Genomic DNA, 21,498 nt, shown 5'->3' on the forward strand with positions numbered 1-21,498 from the left:
TTGCTGCAATTACAGCTGCTAGTCTTTTAGTGTATGTCTCTACCAGCTTTGCACATCTAGAGACTGAAATCCTTGCCCATTCTTTTTTGCAAAACAGCTGCAGCTCAGTCAGATTAGATGGACAGCGTTTGTGAACAGCAGTTTTCAGATCTTGCCACAGATTCTCGATTGGATTTAGATCTGGAGTTTGACTGGGCCATTCTAACACATAGATATGTTTTGTTTTAAACCATTCCATTGTTGCCCTGGCTTTATGTTTAGGGTCATTGTCCTGCTGGAAGGTGAACCTCCGCCCCAGTCTCAAGTCTTTTGCAGTCTCCAAGAGGTTTTCTTCCAAGTTTGCCCTGTATTTGGCTCCATCCATCTTCCCATCAACTCTGACCAGCTTCCCTCTCCCTGCTAAAGAGATGCACCCCCCGAGCATGATGCTGCCACCACCATATTTGACGGTGGGGATGGCGTGTTCAGAGTGATGTGCAGTGTTAGTTTTCTGCCACACATAGCGTTTTGCATTGTGGCCAAAAAGTTCCATTTTGGTCTCATCTGACCAGAGCACCTTCTTCCACATGGTTGCTGTGTCCCCCACATGGCTTGTGGCAAACTGCAAATGGGACTTCTTATGCTTTCTGTTAACAATGCCTTTCTTCTTGCCACTCTTCCATAAAGGCCAACTTTGTACAGTGCATGACTAATAGTTGTCCTATGGACAGAGTCTCCCACCTGAGCTGTAGATCTCTGCAGCTCGTCCAGAGTCACCATGGGCCTCTTGACTGCATTTCTGATCAGCGCTCTCCTTGTTCGGCCTGTGAGTTTAGGTGGGTGGCCTTGTCTTGGTAGGTTTACAGTTGTGCCATACTCCTTCCATTTCTGAATGATCGCTTGAACAGCGCTCTGTGGGATGTTCAAGGCTTTTGGAAATCTTTTTGTAGCCTAAGCCTGCTTTAAATTTCTCAATAACTTTATCCCTGACCTGTCTGGTGTATTCTTTGGACTTCATGGTGTTGTTGCTCCCAATATTCTCTAAGGGCTCTTTCACATCAGAGCTTGCGTTGGAGAATGCTCAAAGCATACGTTTTGTTGTATGCGTTTTAATATGCGTTGCACAGTGAGTGTGCGTTTTTAATCCGTTTTCAATGCGTTACAGGACATAGGAAAACGCAGATAATTTTTTTTCTTTTAGTTTTCAACTTTCTACATTGTTCCTCTGTTGCATTCTGGGACTGATTGCCTGCGTTAACGGATTAAAAACGCGCATAGTGTGCGTTTTACATTGACTAACATTGTAACGTATAAAGCTAGCGTTGGCCAAAAAACTGCGCCTGGGTGCAGTGTAACGCAACGCACAAAAAGGCTGCATTATATGTGAAAGCTAAAATGAAAGTCTATGGACTTTCATTTCACCTTGGGTAACGCAAACTTTATCCTTTGCGTTGAAACGCAGAAAATCTGCCCTAATGTGAAAGAGCCCTTAGACAACCTCTGAGGCCCTCACAGAGCAGCTGTATTTGTACTGACTTTAGATAACCCACAGGTGCACTCTATTTAGTCATTAGCACTCATCAGGCAATGTCTATAGGCAACTGACTGCACTCAGATCAAAGGGGGCCAAATAATTATGCACACACCACTTTGCAGTTATTTATTTGTAAAAAATGTTTGGAATCATGTATGATTTTCGTTCCACTTCTCACATGTACACCACTTTGTGTTGGTCTTTCATGTGGAACTCCAATAAAATTGATTCATGTTTGTGGCAGTAATATGACAAAATGTGGAAAACTTCAAGTAGGCCGAATACTTTTGCAACCCACTGTATGTGCGTGAGGCTACTTTCATAGCTTACATATACTGTATGCATGAATGTGCGTGAGGCTACTTTCATAGCTTACTGTAATGAATAGCGACATAGCAGCGGCGGTGAATGGCGTTACCACCGCAGCTGCTTCTCTGCCTGCCAGTCTTCCCGCTCCTCGGGCGTCTAGCACGCCGAGGACGGGTGTCTCTGCTGTTCACAGGGGTGCATTAGCGCGTGTGTGCGCTCACCGTCAGGATCTTTATGCCAGGAGGAGGCGCGTCAGCTGACCGGCTGGTCGGCTGACGTCACAGGGCACGCTCGCCGCCGCTGATTGGTTGAGGTGCGGTGGGCGTGCCTCAGTGGTCTCCTCCGCTTCATAAGCACGGCGGATTCAGTAGCAACTTGTCTGCTGTTGCGAATACTTCGTATTAGCGCTCAGACCTTAGATAGATCCGGTGTGCTTTGATCCGGGAGGAAACCGGGGATTTCACACAGTGATAGGATTGTTTGATAGCCATAATTATAATAGAAAATTGTATTATCTGTTATGACTCTTGCTTGTTCTGACTATTCTTACTCTCAGTGATTTTGTACTTCTGCCCATCTGATCTTGCTGCCGACTCTGCCTGCTATAACCTTCTTGTCTTTGCCTTCTGACTTTGTACCGTATCTGCCAGCCTGTTGCCAAACTCTGCTAGTCTGACTACTCTACTCTCACCAGAAGGCCCTAGTCTCTGGTGAGGGGTCTGGTACTGTTAGTGCCCACCAGCTCCTCTGGTGTGGCATAGTCAAACCTATCAGTACTATTGTTGCACCAAGCACTACACCTATCTACACTCTTTGCTATTGGTTGCCTCCTCAGCTCTTGTATATCTGTATTATAGGTGATTCTGCAGATCACCATATAATCAGGTATATATCTGCATTATAGGTGATACTGCAGATCACCTAATAATAAGAACTCTGTTAATGCTGACACCAATCGTTACACTTACATATAAACATATGTGTGCGTGAGGCTACTTTTATAGCTTACATATAAGCATGTATGGGTGTGAGTCTACTTTTATAATGGTGCTTTGTGGTCCGTCGAGCAGTATAGTTGCATTCAGGCCCGGATTTACATGACAGCAGATGTCCTGGCACCCTACACTGCACGCTCCACCAACCTACAAACCCCGCCGAACTGCACCCCAAGTGTGCTGGCTGTCTCAGCTGTCACTTCTTCCTTACCCGCCATAGGAAGTTACAGGTCTCCCTTAGCATTAGGCAGCCAGAGGTACCCTCAGTATTAAAAACGAGTGGTGCCCCTGACTGAAGTATAAGTGTACCAACACGTTAAAGTGGTAATAAGCTATAAAAATCAACATTTTGAAAACCACTGTAATGTGTTTGCTAAACTTACAACTATGTGACCCTGCCTTATAATCCTTTTATTTATAAGGATACAAGTAGTACCAGTATCATTTATATAATCAGGGCCATTCATTTACCATAAGGCACTGTAGGCGGCTCACTCCCCTCCTCGAGCGTCCCCTGCCCTCCTTCCCTATGCAGAGTCCCTAAGTGGAGCGTAAATGAGAGGTTACTCACCCAACTCTTGGCATTCCACTAACGAGATCTCACTTCATTTGGGGGCACCTTTTTAGCTACTTAATACTGAGGGTTCTTCTGGATACCTTGTGCTAAGGGACACCTGTAGCTACCTATGATTGGCGAGGGAAGTAAGGGAGAAGTGACAGCAGGGCCAGCCAGCCCACTTCCAGTGCGGTTTAACGGGTGTTCGTTGGTTCATGGAGAGTGAATTCTAGGGTGCCAAGACATCCGTGCCTATAGGTTCCAGTGATGTAAATCCGGGCCTGTATATAATAATAGTATTTTTATAGCGCTTTTCTCCCTGGGGACTCAAAGCTCTGTGACCCTGTGTTCTGTAGTCTCAAAGGCTCGCGAAAAGAGGTGGGGTTTTAGCCTTTTCTCACAGCTGTCCAGAGAAGGAGCCTTTCCCACTGACTGTGGAAGTGAGTTCCATAGAGTCGTTGCTGCATGGGAGAAGGCCTGTGCGCCAAATGTGTTTAAGGGGATCCTGGCAATAACCAAAGTCATCTTATTTGCAGAGCAGAGGGTGGGTGGACCTATTTCATTACCTAGGTCCTATCGGAGCTGGCCTTAGAGTGTGCGGGGCCTGGGGCGAGTGTCATATGCGTGGCCTAGAGTCATAAGTGAAGGCCATGTACCGTACCACTACAGTCACGGGCTTGTCCACCTCTAAAGCAGTATGCCTTATTATTGTTTAAAAACATGTTAAAGGCCCCTAAGCCAACCAATACAGGAACAATTACAATACGTAATGTAATCAAACTACCTATCCCTAGCTCCCCAGCCAGCCTCTACCTATCCCTAGCTCCCCATGAAACCTAGCACCAATCCCCAGCCAGTCTGAAAGCTCCAGCCTGAGCCCCCTCTAGCTCCAGTCCATGCTTGACTTACCTAAATGCCCCTGGGGCCCTCAGGCTGGAGCTCTTGCACGTTACCTTAATCTGACATTTGGCAAGCTTCATGTCAGTGCAGAAATTCATTACAAAAATGCAAACGGCATAGTACAGTAAAGCATGCTGCAAACGAAAACCTAAGCAATAAAAGGGGACGCGGTGCAAAATATAAGGTGTGTAAAACAAAATAGGAAAATTTGAGTATTTGTGAATGGCACACTGCTCAGAACACAAACAGCTAGACTTCTGTAGACCTTTCCTTCACCACCACCAAAATCAACATGGTATGGCAGGCATGACATGCGAGGCCCTCTTCATGTGCGGGGCCTGGGGCGATCGCCCCACTTGCCACCCCCAAAGGCCGCCTCTGGGTCCTATGACTCTTAATCTTTCCATTGCCAGTGACAGAAGGCTGACAGCTGCTGGTGTGAGGTGTCTGATAAGATAAGCTGCTGTTGAAACTAGTTCTGTTACTCAGAAATTCCTGTGCAGGGTTCTCAGTGGGGTACATCAAAAAAGGGCATCTGGAAAAAAGGGTGCGGGGTGTAAACGAAAAGCAGTAATACCGTTTATAAAAATATTGTGCTGTATTTCGTTTACAAAAAATATTTTACAAATGTATAAATCATTAAATAATGTGTATGAAATCAGCAATTGTGAAAACGTTAATCTTTCCTGTTTAAAAATCGAAACGTATAATTACGTTTCTTAAAAAAACGATAATATATGTTTAATCGTTATAATTGTATATTATTGTGAATAACCTTCATTTATCGTTTCTTATTTTAATAAAATCTGAAAATATTGTTTATTACGAAGATATAAATATAACTACGTTCGTAATAGGTGTATTAAAACATTAGTAAGTATTACTAACATTTTAATAAAAAACTAAACCTAACCCTACTCTCACACAGAACCCTCCCTGTACCTATCCCTAAACCCTAGACCCCCCTAGTGGTGCCTAAACCTAAGACCCCCCTGGTGGTGCCTAAACCTAAGACCCCCCTGGTGGTACCTAACCCTAAGACCCCCCTGGTGGTACCTAACCCTAAGACCCCCCTGGTGGTACCTAACCCTAAGACCCCCCTGGTGGTGCCTAAACCTAAGGCCCCCCTGGTGGTGCCTAAACCTAAAACCCCCCTGGTGTTGCCTAAACCTAAGACTCCCCTGGTGGTGCCTAAACCTAAAACCCCCCTGGTGGTGCCTAAACCTAAGACCCCCCCTGGTGGTGTCTAAACCTAAGACCCCTCTGGTGGTGCCTAAACCTAAGAACCCCTGGTGGTGCCTAAACCTAAGACCCCCCTGGTGGTGTAAATTGTACTGTAACTATACCTAACCCTACTATCACACAGAACCCTCCCTGTACCTATCCATAACCCCCAGTCACCCCTGGTGGTGCCTAAACCTAAGCCCCCCCCTGGTGGTGCCTAAACCTAAGACCCCCCTGGTGGTACCTAACCCTAAGAACCCCCTGGTGGTGCCTACACCTAAGACCCCCCCTGGTGGTGCCTAAACCTAAGACCCCCCTGGTGTTGCCTAACCCTAAAATCCCCCTTTGTAATCGCTTTATTATGTGGATAATAAATGTTTTACAAATAGTGAATGTAAAATATATATTGCAATTTACGTTACGTACTGATTACTTTATTTTGTGAATAATAATGTTTTACAAACAGTAAGGGATAAAATTTAAAATAATGTTTTAGTTAAATACGATAAATATGTTTAGTATTTGTATAAACGTTATTCGTCACGGGCGCATTTTCTGAACTTAAATCATCACAAACAGAGTTGTAAAACATTAAAAATCTCCAGCGTCCTTTTTTCCTGTTCGGCGCCCATTAAACGATATTTATTATAGAAGTGAATGGCGGCGCCCTTTTTGTCCACTAGCTGCCGGCACCCTTTTTTCCTGCTTCATCTCAGTGAGAGTATTTATAAACTCTGGGAGGAGGGTGGGCAAATGTACACAAACATTGATGCTTTGATGCAGAGGAGAGAAAAGCAGTAAAGGCTCATACCTACATTGCAGCTTTTTGCATAATTTTCTTGAGGACTGGTGATTTTTTTGCGCAACGTGCAGAGGCGTAGCTAGGGTTTCCAGCGCCCGGGGACAAAGACTATTAATGCGCCCTGTAAGGTCAAAAAAGGGGCGTCGGCATGATAATGGGTGGGGCCAAATATACATGACCTTAGCAGTGGTGTAAAAGGTCTGGCAGGGAAGTTTGAGCTCTGCCATAGTGTTTCCCCCCAAAATACATGTAATCTGACAGCATTTCACCAAAAATACATGTAATTTGTCAGAGGTTCCTCCAAAATACAGATATTTGACAATGGTTGCCCCAAAATAGACACAATCTGGCAGCAGTGGTTCCCCCAACATACATATAATCTGGCAGCTGTTCCCCAAAATACACTTAATCTGGCAGCAGCGGTTCCCCAAAAATACAGTTAATCTGGCAGCAGTTTCCCCAAAATAGGTTCCCCCAGTATAGGTAACCAGGTCTATAGGTGTCCCCAGTGGTAGTAACCAGGTACATAAATAAAAAAAAAACACAGGTCACCGCTGGGCGCCCCTAGGGACCCAGCGCCCGGGGGCACTTGTCCTACCCCGCCCACCCCTAGCTACGCCCCTGGCAACGTGGGATTGTTTCCACAATCTCACAATGTGGGTACATGCACACAATTAACCAAATTACATTTTACAATGTGCAGCAATCATGTCTGTCACAGCAGATCAGATCTTTAAGATCCCCAACAATTCCAGCAGAACGCTCCAGGCTATGTGAGCGCAGCCGAGAGCAGTGCGATCGCGAGCGTCTCGCCTGCGCACTCACACAGGGGCAAAAAATGCCGGTCGGCATCTGCAACAAAGGGGACCCTGGGTGACCAGCTGGGAGCAGAGCTGCGGCCAGGGACAAATAGGCTGCCAGGGGCTGGAGGAAGCCCCAGGTAAGTAGATCTTGTATTTTCTTTTCAGTTCAGATAGAAATTAAATCGCGATTAGAACTTTAGAGACACTAAAGTTGGGGAATGTCAGGGACAACAAATTAAAATAAAATAGTAAAAGCGCTCGCTTCACATATAGCAAACAACTGTTCGTATGCTTGTTCTTAAAGGGAGCCAGAGAGGAACGAGGGGTGAAAAAGGGCAAAGATTTTATACATACCTGGGGCTTCTTCCAGCCCCATAAGCCTGAATCGCTCCCACGCCGCCGTCCTCAGCTTCCTGGATCCGCCGGTACCGGGCCCGTCACTTCCGGCGGACGCGGCCAATTGTCCGCATCACAGGGGCTCCCTCCATACATGTACGCATGCGGCTGTGCAGTAAGCAGCCACATGCGTATCTGTATGGGGAGAGCACCCTGTGATGCGGAGAATTGGCCGCGTCCGCCGGCCGACTCGCGGCAATGACGGGACCCGGTGGCGGCGGATCCAGGCAGCGGAGGACGGCGGCGTGGGAGCGATCCGTGCGTATGGGGCTGGAGGAAGCCCCAGGTATGTATAGTTCATCCTCTATGGTTCCCTTTAACAGTCAATGGATTCTGCACTGACAGTCGTCAAGTGCTGCAATTAAGTCTCTGGATTACTGCCAGCGATGGTCAAATGGTAATGCTATAATTGCGCTCTTGACTTAGCTGGCCTAGCGTCTCGGCGGTGTTGAGCAGTGCACGGCGGTTTCATTGAGGGGATACGGGGATCAATTGGTGGCCACCCAGGATCTGACTCCACTCAAACCCACATGTTATCGACCATAGCCGGCTCACACCCCCTTGTTTTTTTAATCTTGGAAGCTTTTTATCAATAAAATCGGAATTACACTATAGGAGGCTGGTCTTCCTGTGTTTTTCTCCCCACATGCTTCATAATCACAAGGATCTAACCAGGCACGTATCAAGCTTGCACCTGATCAGGAGGAGCGGCAGTGAGAATGTCAGGGACAGTTTTCTTCTTTTTTCAGTTTATAAATGATCAAAAACCTAACTGCGGACAGTACAAAGCAGAGGTTATGTGAGCTAAACTAGTATTTGTCTTCTGATTTATGTGTTTCTTTCTTCACTTAACTATGGCTTATAATTTAGCTTTAATCATTCATTATTGCACACCAAAGGCACTTCTATTAAATTTGATGCCCTATAGCAGTGATGGCTAACCTTGGCACTCCTGCTGTGGTAGAACTACAAGTCCTATGAGGCATTGCAATACTCTGACAGCTCTGACCATAATTTGGGGAGGCAGAGGCATGATGGGATTTGTAGTTTTGTCACAGCTAGAGTGCCAAGGTTAGCCATCACTGCCCTATAGTTACCTGAAGATCGGTAGTGCAGTGACGTAGCAATAGGGGTTGCAGGTCTCAACCGCACTGGGGCCCTCCCTCAACTGCAGTATTGACTCTTTATTGGTCCTGTGCTTGTAATGATCACTTCTATAGATGCTTTGAATGATAATAAACATAAACTGTTCCCCATCTCCTTCTTGCACCTCTAACACTGTGTATAGCAGGTTTCGGTGTGCTGCATCAATTGTTATGTACAGTGGAGGAAATAATTATTTGACCCCTCACTGATTTTGTAAGTTTGTCCAATGACAAAGAAATGAAAAGTCTCAGAACAGTATCATTTCAATGGTAGGTTTATTTTAACAGTGGCAGATAGCACATCAAAAGGAAAATTGAAAAAATAACCTTAAATAAAAGATAGCAACTGATTTGCATTTCATTGAGTGAAATAAGTTTTTGAACCCCTACCAACCATTAAGAGTTCTGGCTCCCACAGAGTGGTTAGACACTTCTACTCAATTAGTCACCCTCATTAAGGACACCTGTCTTAACTAGTCACCTGTATAAAAGACACCTGTCCACAGAATCAGTCAATCAAGCAGACTCCAAACTCTCCAACATGGGAAAGACCAAAGAGCTGTCCAAGGATGTCAGAGACAAAATTGTAGACCTGCACAAGGCTGGAATGGGCTACAAAACCATTAGCAAGAAGCTGGGAGAGAAAGTGACAACTGTTGGTGCGATTGTTCGAAAATGGAAGGAGCACAAAATGACCATCAATCAACCTCGCTCTGGGGCTCCACGCAAGATCTCACCTCGTGGGGTGTCAATGGTTCTGAGAAAGGTGAAAAAGCATCCTAGAACTACACGGGAGGAGTTAGTGAATGACCTCAAATTAGCAGGGACCACAGTCACCAAGAAAACCATTGGAAACACATTACACCGCAATGGATTAAAATCCTGCAGGGCTCGCAAGGTCCCCCTGCTCAAGAAGGCACATGTGCAGGCCCGTCTGAAGTTTGCCAATGAACACCTGAATGATTCTGTCAGAGGCGTAGCTAGGGTTTTCAGCGCCCAGGGACAAAGACTATTAATGCGCCCCCCCAAGGTGAAGGTTGCGGTTATGGGTGGAGCCAAATGTACATGGAGGTTAGCAGGCTCACGCTCACCCACCCTCCCTCAGTATGTACATTCCAGCATGTTCCAAGACAAATTCAGCAATCATGAGCCCCCCCCCCCCCCATCAAGACAAATTCAGCAATCACGAGCAAACATGAGGCCCCCAACATGACCAACTCAGCAATCATGAGGCCCCCAACAAGACAAATTTAGCAATCATGAGGCCCCCAACAAGACAAATTCAGCAATCATGAGGCCCCCAACAAGACAAATTCAGTGATCTTGAGGCCCCCAACAAATAATGAGGCCCCCAACAAGACAAATTCAGTAACCATGAGGCCCCAAACAAAACAAATTCAGCAGTCATGAGGCACATAAATAGACAGCATTTGACATAAATAGGCAGAATGCCCCCTTAATATGGTAGACACATCTCACCTGGCAGCAGTTCCCCAAAATACACTCAATTGACAGCAGTGGTTGCCCAAAAATAGGTATCCCCAGTTCTATAGGTGTCCCCAGAATAGGTGGCCAGCAGTATAGATGTCCCCAGAATAAGTGGCCAGCGGTATAGATGTCCCCAGAACAGGTAGTCAGGGGTAGAGATGTCCAAAGAACAGGTAGCCAGGGGTATATGTGCCCCTTATATGTAGGCAGGGGTATATGTCCCCAGTATATGTAGCCAGAGGTATATGTGCCCAGTATATGTAGCCAGGGATATATATGCCCAGTATATGTAGGCAGTTGTATATGTTCTCAGTATATATAGCCATGGGTATATGTCCCCAGTATATGTAGTCAGGGGTATATGTCCCCAGTATATATAGTCAGGGGTATATGTCCCCAGTATATGTAGCCAGGTGTATATGTGCCCAGTATATGTAGTGGGGGGTATATGTCCCCAGTATATATAGTCAGGGGTATATGTGCTCAGTATATGTAGCCAGGGGTATATATGCCCAGTATATGTAGCCAGTGGTATATATGCCCAGTATATGTAGCCAGTGGTATATATGCCCAGTATATGTAGCCAGGGGTATATATGCCCAGTATATGTAGCCAGGGGTATATATGCCCAGTATATGTAGGCAGGGGTATATGTGCCCAGAGTAGGTAGCCAGATGTCCCCCTCCCCAGCAGGAGGGGAGCAGCTCAGAGAAGAGGGAAAGCTGCTCTCCCTCCCTCACTGTCCCCTCCAGCAGACTTAGGTGCCCTGGGGTGAATTGGGCAGCCACAAATGGCCCCTACCTGACCTTGGGCTCCAGCTCCACGCACGCACGGAACATCCTCCACGCTGTCTGCCTGACTGTTTAGCCTCTAGAGAGGGATGGGGCTGGCTGGGCTGGTCTGGGGCTCAGGGGCCGGTGGGCTGGGCTGGCTGGCTGGCGGCGCCTCTTCTGCCGCTCTGCGCAGCGTTCCACTTCTGTATGGACGCTGCGCGGCGGTGCGCCGATCATGACGTGTGACGTCAGTGACGTCACTCGCTGAGTGGGGATGAGGAGATCCGGCCCGGCGGTGAGCGCTGCGTAGCAGCGTATCAATACAATAAATGAATTAAAAAAAACAAAAACACTGCAGCTGAGCTGGGGGCGCCCTAGGTGACCTAGCGCCCGGGGGCACTTGTCCTACCCCGACCCCCCCTAGCTCCGCGTCTGGATTCTGTGAGTGACTGGGAGAAGGTGCTGTGGTCTGATGAGACCAAAATAGAGCTCTTTGGCATTAACTCAACTCGCTGTGTTTGGAGGAAGAAAAATGCTGCCTATGACCCCCAAAACACCGTCCCCACCGTCAAGCATGGGGGTGGAAACATTTTGCTTTGGAGGTGTTTTTCTGCTAAGGGCACAGGACAACTTAATCGCATTAACGGGAAAATGGACGGAGCCATGTATCGTGAAATCCTGAACGACAACCTCCTTCCCTCTGCCAGGAAACTGAAAATGGGTCGCGGATGGGTGTTCCAGCACGACAATGACCCAAAACATACAGCAAAGGCAACAAAGGAGTGGCTCAAGAAGAAGCACATTAAGGTCATGGAGTGGCCTAGTCAGTCTCTGGACCTTAATCCAATAGAAAACCTATGGAGGGAGCTCAAGCTCAGAGTTGCACAGAGACAGCCTCGAAACCTTAGGGATTTAGAGATGATCTGCAAAGAGGAGTGGACCAACATTCCTCCTAAAATGTGTGCAAACTTGGTCATCAATTACAAGAAACGTTTGACCTCTGTGCTTGCAAACAAGGGTTTTTCCACTAAGTATTACGTTTTTTACTGTTAGAGGGTTCAAAAACTTATTTCACTCAATGAAATGCAAATCAGTTGCTATCTTTTATTGAAGGTTATTTTTCGATTTTCCTTTTGATGTGCTATCTGCCACTGTTAAAATAAACCTACCATTGAAATGATACTGTTCTGAGACTTTTCATTTCTTTGTCATTGGACAAACTTACAAAATCAGTGAGGGATCAAATAATTATTTCCTCTACTGTATAGAGTGCTTGGGGTGGGGGGGGGGGGGGGGGCAGGGCAATGTAAAGCTTGCACTGGGGCCCATAGCTTCTTAGCTACGCCATTGCAGATGTGTATTTCATATATAGCATTTGCTGATGTGCAGCATGTAAAATGTAAAAGGACATTTCTATTCCTATTATAAACATGTCACAGTTGCGTTTATAGTCCCTCGTTGCCTGCAGAGGCAATAATATTGTTTGTGACAAGATAAAGAAACACCAGCTTCGCAGCCAATTGACCTTGGAAATGATTATCAAACAGTTCTAAAGTATGATTTTTATTTTCAGGAAGCTCTATGTAAAGCAGCTTGCAAGCAATGCCAGGCTGCATTCTAAAGATATGTATTTCCAATTCTGCTGGATTTAAATAACAGGTTTCTCTGCAAGCAGGCCCAGATTTACCTCACAGGAGCCTATAGGCACAGATGTCCTGGACTCCTGGCACCCTAGACTTCACCCCCATGAACCTACAAACCCACTCCAAACTAGCATTTAGTTTAAAGGAAATGTAAAGTAAAAAAAAACCCAAAAAGCCGTTTCTTGCAGCCCCCTGCAATCATCCTGTGCCTAAGCAGTCCTTCCGCGTTGAACCCCTCAAAGCATTGTTCATATCACAACCATATTTTGCATTGCTCCTGGCTGTGGTTGCACGATCTAGGACTTGCACAGCAGCTGGGCCAGTGCCTGCGCACTACTGCACGACTCACTCGCTGACCCAGTCACACAGAAGAGGCTGCAAGGGGACATTTAGGTGACAAAGGAGGGAGACGCTTATGGCTCTGGTATCCTTTAAAGTGTACCTAAAATGGTACACTGGGCCTTATTTATACTTACCTGGGGTTTCCCTCCAGCCCCATGAGGAACGTGGCCTCCCTTGCCGTCCTCTTCGGCCCCTCCGTTCTGCCGCTATAACTCCTGGTAATCCGGTCAGTCGCTGCCAGTCGTAGACTTCTGTGCATGCGCGTGGTACTACTGCACAGGCACAGAATGCTCATCTGTAGGAGCGCAAAAAGGACAAACTGCGCATGTGCAAATCGGTACGGCTGGACAGATTACTGGGAGGCGTAGCACAAGATTGGAGGGGCCAAAGAGGACGGCGAGGGAGGACATGGTCGTCATGGGATTGGAGGAAGTCACAGGTAACTATACATAATATCAACATCCCAGATTCTTTAAGAATAAGCCTCATTAGTATTTACCTTAAAAAAAACATAAGCCTTAAAATAAAATCTTACTCATCATCATTACATACTTTTTCTTTTAAGAGCAGAGCTGGTTCTAGACTTTTTGCTGCCTGAGGCAAACTTGTGAGAATGCGTCAAACCCCCCCCCCCCCCCCCCCCCCCCACACACACACACACACCTTTTTTTGAAATGACTGCACAGCACCCGACTATTTACTCTGCTTCATTTAATGTTCTCACCAGGGCCGGATTTACCATAAGGCACTGTAGGCACGTGCCTACAGGCGCCTGATGATGGAGAGGCGGCTCACTACACTCCCCTAGTGCCTCCCTCCATTCCTCCCTATGCAGAGTCCTGATGAGAGAGTAAATGAGAGGTTACTCACCCAGCTCTCGGCATTCCACTAACAAGATCTACTTTTAGTCAGAGTACCTCTAGCTACTTAATATTGAGGGTACTTCTGGCTACCTAATACTAAGAGGCACCTGTAGCTACCTATGACAGGCAAGGGGAGTAAGGGAGAAGCGACAGTTGAGACAGCCAGCACACTTGTGGTGCGATTCGGCAGGTTTTTGCAGGTTCATGGAGGTTGAAGTCTTAGGTGCCATGATATCTGTGCCTATGGGCTCCTGTGAGGTAAATCCGGGCCTGGTTCTCACATGACATGCTGCAGCTCAACTCAATAGCACACTGGCTGGCTGTGAGTCTGTGACAAACTGCACACCCTCAGCCACTCCATTCCTCCTCAGTCAGGACAGCAGGGCCACCTCCTCCCTTCTGCTGTGCAAGTCAAATGAAACACTGCTGCTCTCCAGCTTCCCCCCCCACCCCCCCTCACTCACTGTCAAACTCCTCACACGGCAAAACAAACTGCATTTCTCCAATGATGACCTTTTCACCTAGCTCTCCTCTCACCTTTCCTCCGACTCTGACTGCATGCTGTTAGTGTACACACACAGTACAAACATGCTGCCTCTGCAATCTCTGCACCTGATGTAAATGTGTCACTTGCTACATGAGAGAACCGGCCCTGTCTAAGAGCTTGGCTGTGCAGTGCTATCTGGGTCCTGTCTGTGTTGTGACACCACTCAGGGAGTCACACACAATTCGTCTCCTGGCTGCGTGCCTGCTGTGGTCTCTCCTCTTCCCAAATCTTTTTATTAAAAACTTGCATACATAATACTCTCCTCCTCCCATCAACCCAGTGCAGTTTGGGGAAGCGAGGAGGAGACATGGGGGGCGGAGCTGAGCTGGTGGTGGACAGCAAGGAAACAGGAACTAGAAACCACCAGCTCAGGGAGGCGGGACAAGAAGGACAGAGCCTGGAGAGTGCAGTGTGATGTGACCAGCCCAGGGTAATGTAAACAAACGCCACACAACACAAGTACACATGCTGCACCCATCGACCACGACTTGTGGGTTTCCGAGTGATGTATGACGCATGTATACACCCACTTTCCACTATAGCTGGAATCAAAATACCGCAGGGGCCAAAAAACATGTTCGCTATAACCGAAATTCTATTGTATCCGGGTTTACTACAACAGGTGTTACTCCCATATACTTAAAGAGAACCTGTACTGAGTAAAAATATTTAAAATAAACACATGAGGTAACTTCAAATGAAAATTACAGAGTTACCTTGCCATCAGTTCCTCTCAGAAGCTCACCATTTTCTTCTGACAATAATCCCATCCAGTTCTGACAATATTTTGTCAGATCTGAAATATATCAGTTGCTGTCAGTAAAATATCAGTTGCTGTCAGTTATAGCTGAGAGGAAAACGGATGTACCAGGCAATGTCCATGTTTCCCTATGGCTCAAGTGGGCGATGTTACAGTTTAACTGTGTGCTGACCAGAAAGCTGTTATGGGTAATGGCTATTTTCAAAATGGAGGACGGAAAATTCCCTTGATCATAGTGAACAAATAGGACGCAGGACAGGAGAAAGACACTGAGGAGTAGACTACATGGAAGGTAAGTATGACTTGTGTATGCCTATTTTGACTTTTATTTTCAGTACAGGTTTTCTTTAAATAGCTCCCAACTGTCCCTCTTTTGGAGGAAGCCGGGACAGTCCCTCTTTGGGAGCCCTGTCTCTCTGTCCCTCTTTCCTCCCCATTTGTTCCTCTTTCAGGACTTTGTCCCTCTTTCTATGTAAATATATGTATTTCCCTACTGAAAAATATGTTTAATTGCCTTTAAACTTTATTCCCATCTTTTAAATTGATATATTTCTTATATAAATGTTGATATGAAGGAAAATGCACCAGGATAGAAAGGACCAGTGTGGTTTGAATTATAAAACAACATATTTTTCTTAGGAAATCTTTATGGTTTGTGTGACTAGGGGTGTGCCATGGTCATGGTTAGGGATGTGGCTTAAAGCAGATCTGAGATGAAAAACAAACTATAACAAGTAACTTGTCTATATATCTTATCTAAAGTTTAGCTAGTTTACACAAATCTGTTGCAAATCTAGCTGCAAGCAGCTTTAATAGAATATGATTATTTCTTCCTGTGATACAATAACAGCAACCATGTTGTTTGTAAACATTACAGAGAGGCAGGCTTATCTGCATCTTGAGCTAAAAAAGCTAATCCTCCCTACTCTTTCCTCCTCCTCTCTGCCTCTGAAATCTCTGGCTACTAATACCTCCCCCTCCTCCTGCCCAGACTTAGCTCCCATGAGCCCTTGCTACTGTCTGAAAGTGCCTTTGAAAACCTGTGGGCGTGGCTTGTTTAGTTTATAGGGAATTGGAGTATTAAAATAAAAACAAAAAAGTATTTTGCTTGAGGAATGCCCTATAAACAATAGGAAAGGAACACAATTATGCAATAAGTAAAAGCTTATCTCAGATCCACTTTAAATGTCCCTCTTTCTCGTCTCAAAAAGTTGGGAGGTATGTACTTATAATGGTGCTGGACCAGGAGGGTTACTATATATCAGAGTTTATTATAGTGAGATTACACTGTATACGAAATATGCACTGAACACCATCAGTCATTCTTGGATAGATGAAGCAATTTACAGTAATGTGTTTAAAGAGAACTAGAAGTGAGAAGTATATGGAAGTTGCCATATTTATTTATTTTTAAATAATACCAGTTGCCTGGCTGTCCAGTTGATCCTCTGCCTCTAATACTTTTAGCCAATGACCCTGAACAAGCATGACGATCAGGTGTTTCTGACTGACATCTGACTGAATTAGTCACATGTTTGTTTCAGGTGTTGTGATATTCAGACACTACTGCAGACAAAGATCAGCAGGACTGCCAGGCACCTGGTTTTGTTTAACCACTTTGTCCTCCTTGACGTATAAAAACGTCAAGGAGGACATGCGCGCTCCCGCGGCCGATCGCGCACGTGTACGCGCACTCCCGGCCGTGGATTCATTAGCCCAGGAATCAATGTATCGGGCTATGGTGCCCGATCACTGATTCCTCTGCCCCGCTGAAAAAGCGACAGCTTCTCTCAGAAGCTACGCTTTTCCTGACGCTATGTCCCTCTAAGCGTACATTGTACGCTTAGAGTGACGTCATGTAAACAAACTCAAGATTGCCATCTTGTGGACAAAAAGTAAAACTACATCTAAAAGTAAAAAAACATTACAATACACAAATATTTCCCCAAATAAAACACTATTTATATCCCACCCTCCCAAAAATACCCACATAAAATGTTTAATAAAAAAAAACAAAAAACATTACTATGAAAAAAAAAACCATAAATATTTACCTAAGGGTCTAAACTTTTTAAATATCTATAAGATATTATTATGAATATTATTATATTAAGATGAAATATTTCTCTATATTTTTTTTTTATAAGCTTGTAAATAGTGATGGATGCAAAACGGAAAAAATGCTCTTTTATTTCCAAATAAAATATTGTTGCGATACATTGTGATAGGGACATAATTTAAACGGTGAAATAACCGTGACAAATGGGCAAATACAATACGTGGGTTTTAATTATGGAGGCATGTATTATTTTAAAACTATAATGGCCGAAAACTGACAAATAATGAATTTTTTCATTTTTTTTTCTTATTCTTACTGTTAAAATGCATTTACAGTAAGGTAGCTTTTAGCAAAATGTACCCCCCAAAGAAAGCCTAATTGGTGGCGGAAAAAACAAGATATAGATCAGTTCATTGTGATAAGTAGTGATAAAGTTATAGGCTAATGAATGGGAGGTGAACATTGCTCGGATGCAAGTGAAAACGACTGAGAGCTTAAGTGGTTAAAGGCAAATACATATGGCAGCTTCCATATCCTATAGGTTCCCTTAAAGAGATTCTGTAAGATCAAAAAGTTCCCCTGGGGGGGTACTCACCTTGGGAGGGGGAAGCTTCAGGGTTCCAATGAGGCTTTTGAAGCCATCCTCTGTCCCACGGGGGCTCGCTGCAGCCCTCCGAAAAGCCGCCCAACAGACTTGACAGCCTGTTCAATATTTACCTTTGCAGACTCCAGCGGGGGCGCTGTTGCGGCTTTCGGCTTCGAAGTCAGCGGAAATACCCGATCTCAGTCAGGTCTGCTCTACTGCGCAGGCGCCGGACACTTGCGCCTGCACAGTAGAGCAGCGATCGGGTATTTCCGCCTACTTCGGAGCCAACAGCTGCCACAGCTCCTGCGCAGGAGTCAGGAAGATAAATATTTACATCCCCGCTGTTCGGAGGGCTGCAGCGAGACCCCTGAAGGACAGAGGATGGCGTGGGAAGCCTCCCCCACCCAAGGTGAGTACCCCTCAGGGGAACTTTTTGACGTTACAGGTTTTTTTTAAAACTATGCCTGTGCAGTTTCCAAAGGTGTCCACTTATGATCCCATCTTTTTTTGTCCAATCTTACCACTCCTATGCAATATGAGGAACAGCCTAAATTATATATTTAATATATTCACTCAGATTACCCTTCTACTGCATAGATTTGGTAAGATTGGACAAAAAAAGATTGTATCATTAGTGGCCACCATTAGAGGGCAGATACCCTGCCAGCGAGATGTGCCATAAGTGACCACTTATCAGAGCTACTAATAGACTGTTATAGTCTGGGGTTCGCTAGACAATGGCAGAGCCAGATCATCCGCAAGGCAAACCTAGGCAGCTGCCTAGGGCCTGTAGAGAGTCTAGGGGCCTGGTGGATGCTAACGCCACCAAATCTTACTACAAAAGCCAGGTGACCATCAGCGGTGGGCAGAAACTGCTATCTTGCCTAAGGCCCCATTTTATCTTCAACCTTTTCTGGCCAATGGAGGATGCGGAGTGTATCTGACTGACATGCTATGCATGACTACCAGGCACTGCGTTTCCTCTCTCTCGTTGCCTGCATGATACCAGACTGAATAATGGACAATTACTGGCTTCTGACGCACTCAGCATCACTGACCACAGACAAGCGTTCTGACCAGATGCTCTGGTTTTCCTGATTGTAAATTCCTTTCCTTCCAACTTTTTGAAAAAGGGTCATTTTTTGATACCAAGAAGAAAAAAAGCAAATGAATGTTGGCCTCTAATTGCCACCAGTTGTGACTCCCAGCCCTGACAGGAAAATAAAAAGGAAGAAAGCGCTTGCTCTGGCTTGAAAACCTGTAGTAAAGAAGAAAAAAATACAATTATAAGGCATGTTTCACACATGACATTATTTGTGTGCAAATTGCGCTTTTGCGAATTTACATTTGTCGCATATCTAATGCAAGTCAGTGGCATCACATTGGACATGCGTTGTGTGAATTTTCGCATTCCAATTTTCTGCAGAAGAAACGGCCTACATGCTTGCTTCTTCTACACAATGGACATGCACGTCGCATATAATTAAGAATGTGAAAATTTGAAAGTGAATTTTAGTTGATTATATATAATGTAATTTACATTAACTTCCTTGGTGTGCATGGGAACATCGGAATGCGAAAATTTGCATAAAAACACAGCTTAGGAGTCTTTTAGTTAATCAATTGGCCAAAAATGATACTGTATAAAGAGAGGTGGCCCTGTTATTCCTTTTATGTTGTCCCCCTTCATAGGCTAAATGAGGCCTGCAGTATCTGTGAAGGGAATTGCTGGCAGGAAGCCACTTGTGTGCACTAAAATGCCTCCCTTCAGGACCAGCCCAAGCAGGATACAGCCCCAGGGGAACACATTTTAGATGGGCGGGTCTGCCGGTCATCTCGAAATCCATCACTGCGCGTTTGGTTGCTCCCTTTCTGTCTGCAGAAATCAATAGCATTGATTGATTTAATCTGGAAAATATTTCAAATTATGATCGGACAGCCATATTGTGGCATCGATCTCCAGCAGATTTAATCATATTGATCGAATCTGATGGATAAAATTGATAAGTGTATGAGCACCTTATTCCCTGCAGATAACATGAACATCTTTGGCCAAAAGATTGTAAGCCTGCCCACCAACGCCAAGGTAGACTCCTCTCGGACAGGTCCTACACTACACTACGCTACCCTACTCTAATAGATGCTAGTCATCTTTTACCTCGTGTGTTTTTTTTTTTTTAGTACAAAGTATTTGTATATTCTTTTCTGGGGCATGATTAGCTGTGCGCCTTTACTGTGTCTCTGTGATGTTCCATGTCTGAAATATTCCCTCTGGGAAGATCAGATTACTAAAAAAAAGAAGGGACTTCACAGAGACAAAATTAAGTAGCTAATTATGATTAATAGTAAAATAGCATGTTAACTTTGTTTGATGTCCCATTTCTCAGGCATTCCCACTTTCCCCTGCAGGCTAGCAGAAAATGGGAATATCTGCAGAATGGGACTTCACAGACACTAAACAAAGGTAACCATGCTTCAGAGGAGAACATACAAATACTGTTATCTAACACTACATCTCCCAACCTGTATGCCCTACCCTATCACTACAGTCACTGTCAGTCTGTCTAACCCTTCATCTCCTAACCTGTATGCCCTACCCTATCACTACAGTCACTGTGAGTCTGTCTATCCCAACATCTCCTAACCTGTATGCCGTACCCTATCACTACAGTCACTGTCAGTCTGTCTAACCCTTTATCTCCTAACCTGTATGCCCTACCCTATCACTACAGTCACTGTGAGTCTGTCTATCCCTACATCACCTAACCTGTATGCTCTGCCCTATCACTGCAGTTAGTCAGTGAGTGCGTGTCTGTGTGCGTCACTCTACTTCAGTCAGGGTATGTCATTCAGTCGGTGTAAGTCTGTATGCCTGGCTGTGTGAAGGTGGGCAATCATCATTAGACATTTGTCATAATTTAGACATTTGTTGTATGGAAAAATTGATTAAAACAAAAATCTATTAAAAATTAGGTCATTATTAAATAATTTTTGATCAATATATCAATCAAACATTAGCTTGATTACTCAGTTCTTTAGTTCTTGATTACCCAGGGGGCGCAGGGGTCACCCGCCAGTTTGTGCAGGGTGGTACTCAGATAAAGGATCAATATTAGGGGGATATCGATCGTTTATCTGATCTTCAAAAAATCTAATAGTGTATGCCCAGCTTCATTGTGAACCCTGATTTGTCATTTAGTCAGTCTGTCAGTGCAAACCTAATACACATTATTTATTATTATTATTATTATTTTATTTTTTTTTTGCATTTGTAACATTTTGTATTTTTTTTGTTCTTTTTTTTAGGGGGGGGGGGGGTGTCTTTTTTTTGCATTATTTTTTTACATTTTGTATTTTTTGGGGGGGGGGGGGGGCTACAACAACAACAACAAAGTAAAGAAGAAAGTTATTGCCCTGAGTGAAGGATAATACTCACCTAGCATATTTATTAGATACTCACCTAGTCTTGTTTTTTTTAGATACTTACTTAGACTATTTTATAGATACTCACCTGGTTTTGTTTTTTTAGATACTTACCCAGACTGTTTTATAGATACTCACCTAGTTTTTTTTTTTTTTTTTAGATACTCACCCGGACTGTTTTATAGATACTCACCTAGTTTTTTTTTTTTTTTAGATACTTACCCAGACTGTTTTATAGATACTCACCTAGCTTTGTTTTTTTTAGATACTTACCCAGACTGTTTTATAGATACTCACCTAGTTTTTTTTTTTTTTTTTAGATACTCACCCGGACTGTTTTATAGATACTCACCTAGTTTTTTTTTTTTTTT

The sequence above is a fragment of the Hyperolius riggenbachi genome, chromosome 5 (genome assembly GCF_040937935.1).
Source record: "Hyperolius riggenbachi isolate aHypRig1 chromosome 5, aHypRig1.pri, whole genome shotgun sequence".
In the NCBI taxonomy this organism is placed as follows: Eukaryota; Metazoa; Chordata; class Amphibia; order Anura; family Hyperoliidae; genus Hyperolius; species Hyperolius riggenbachi.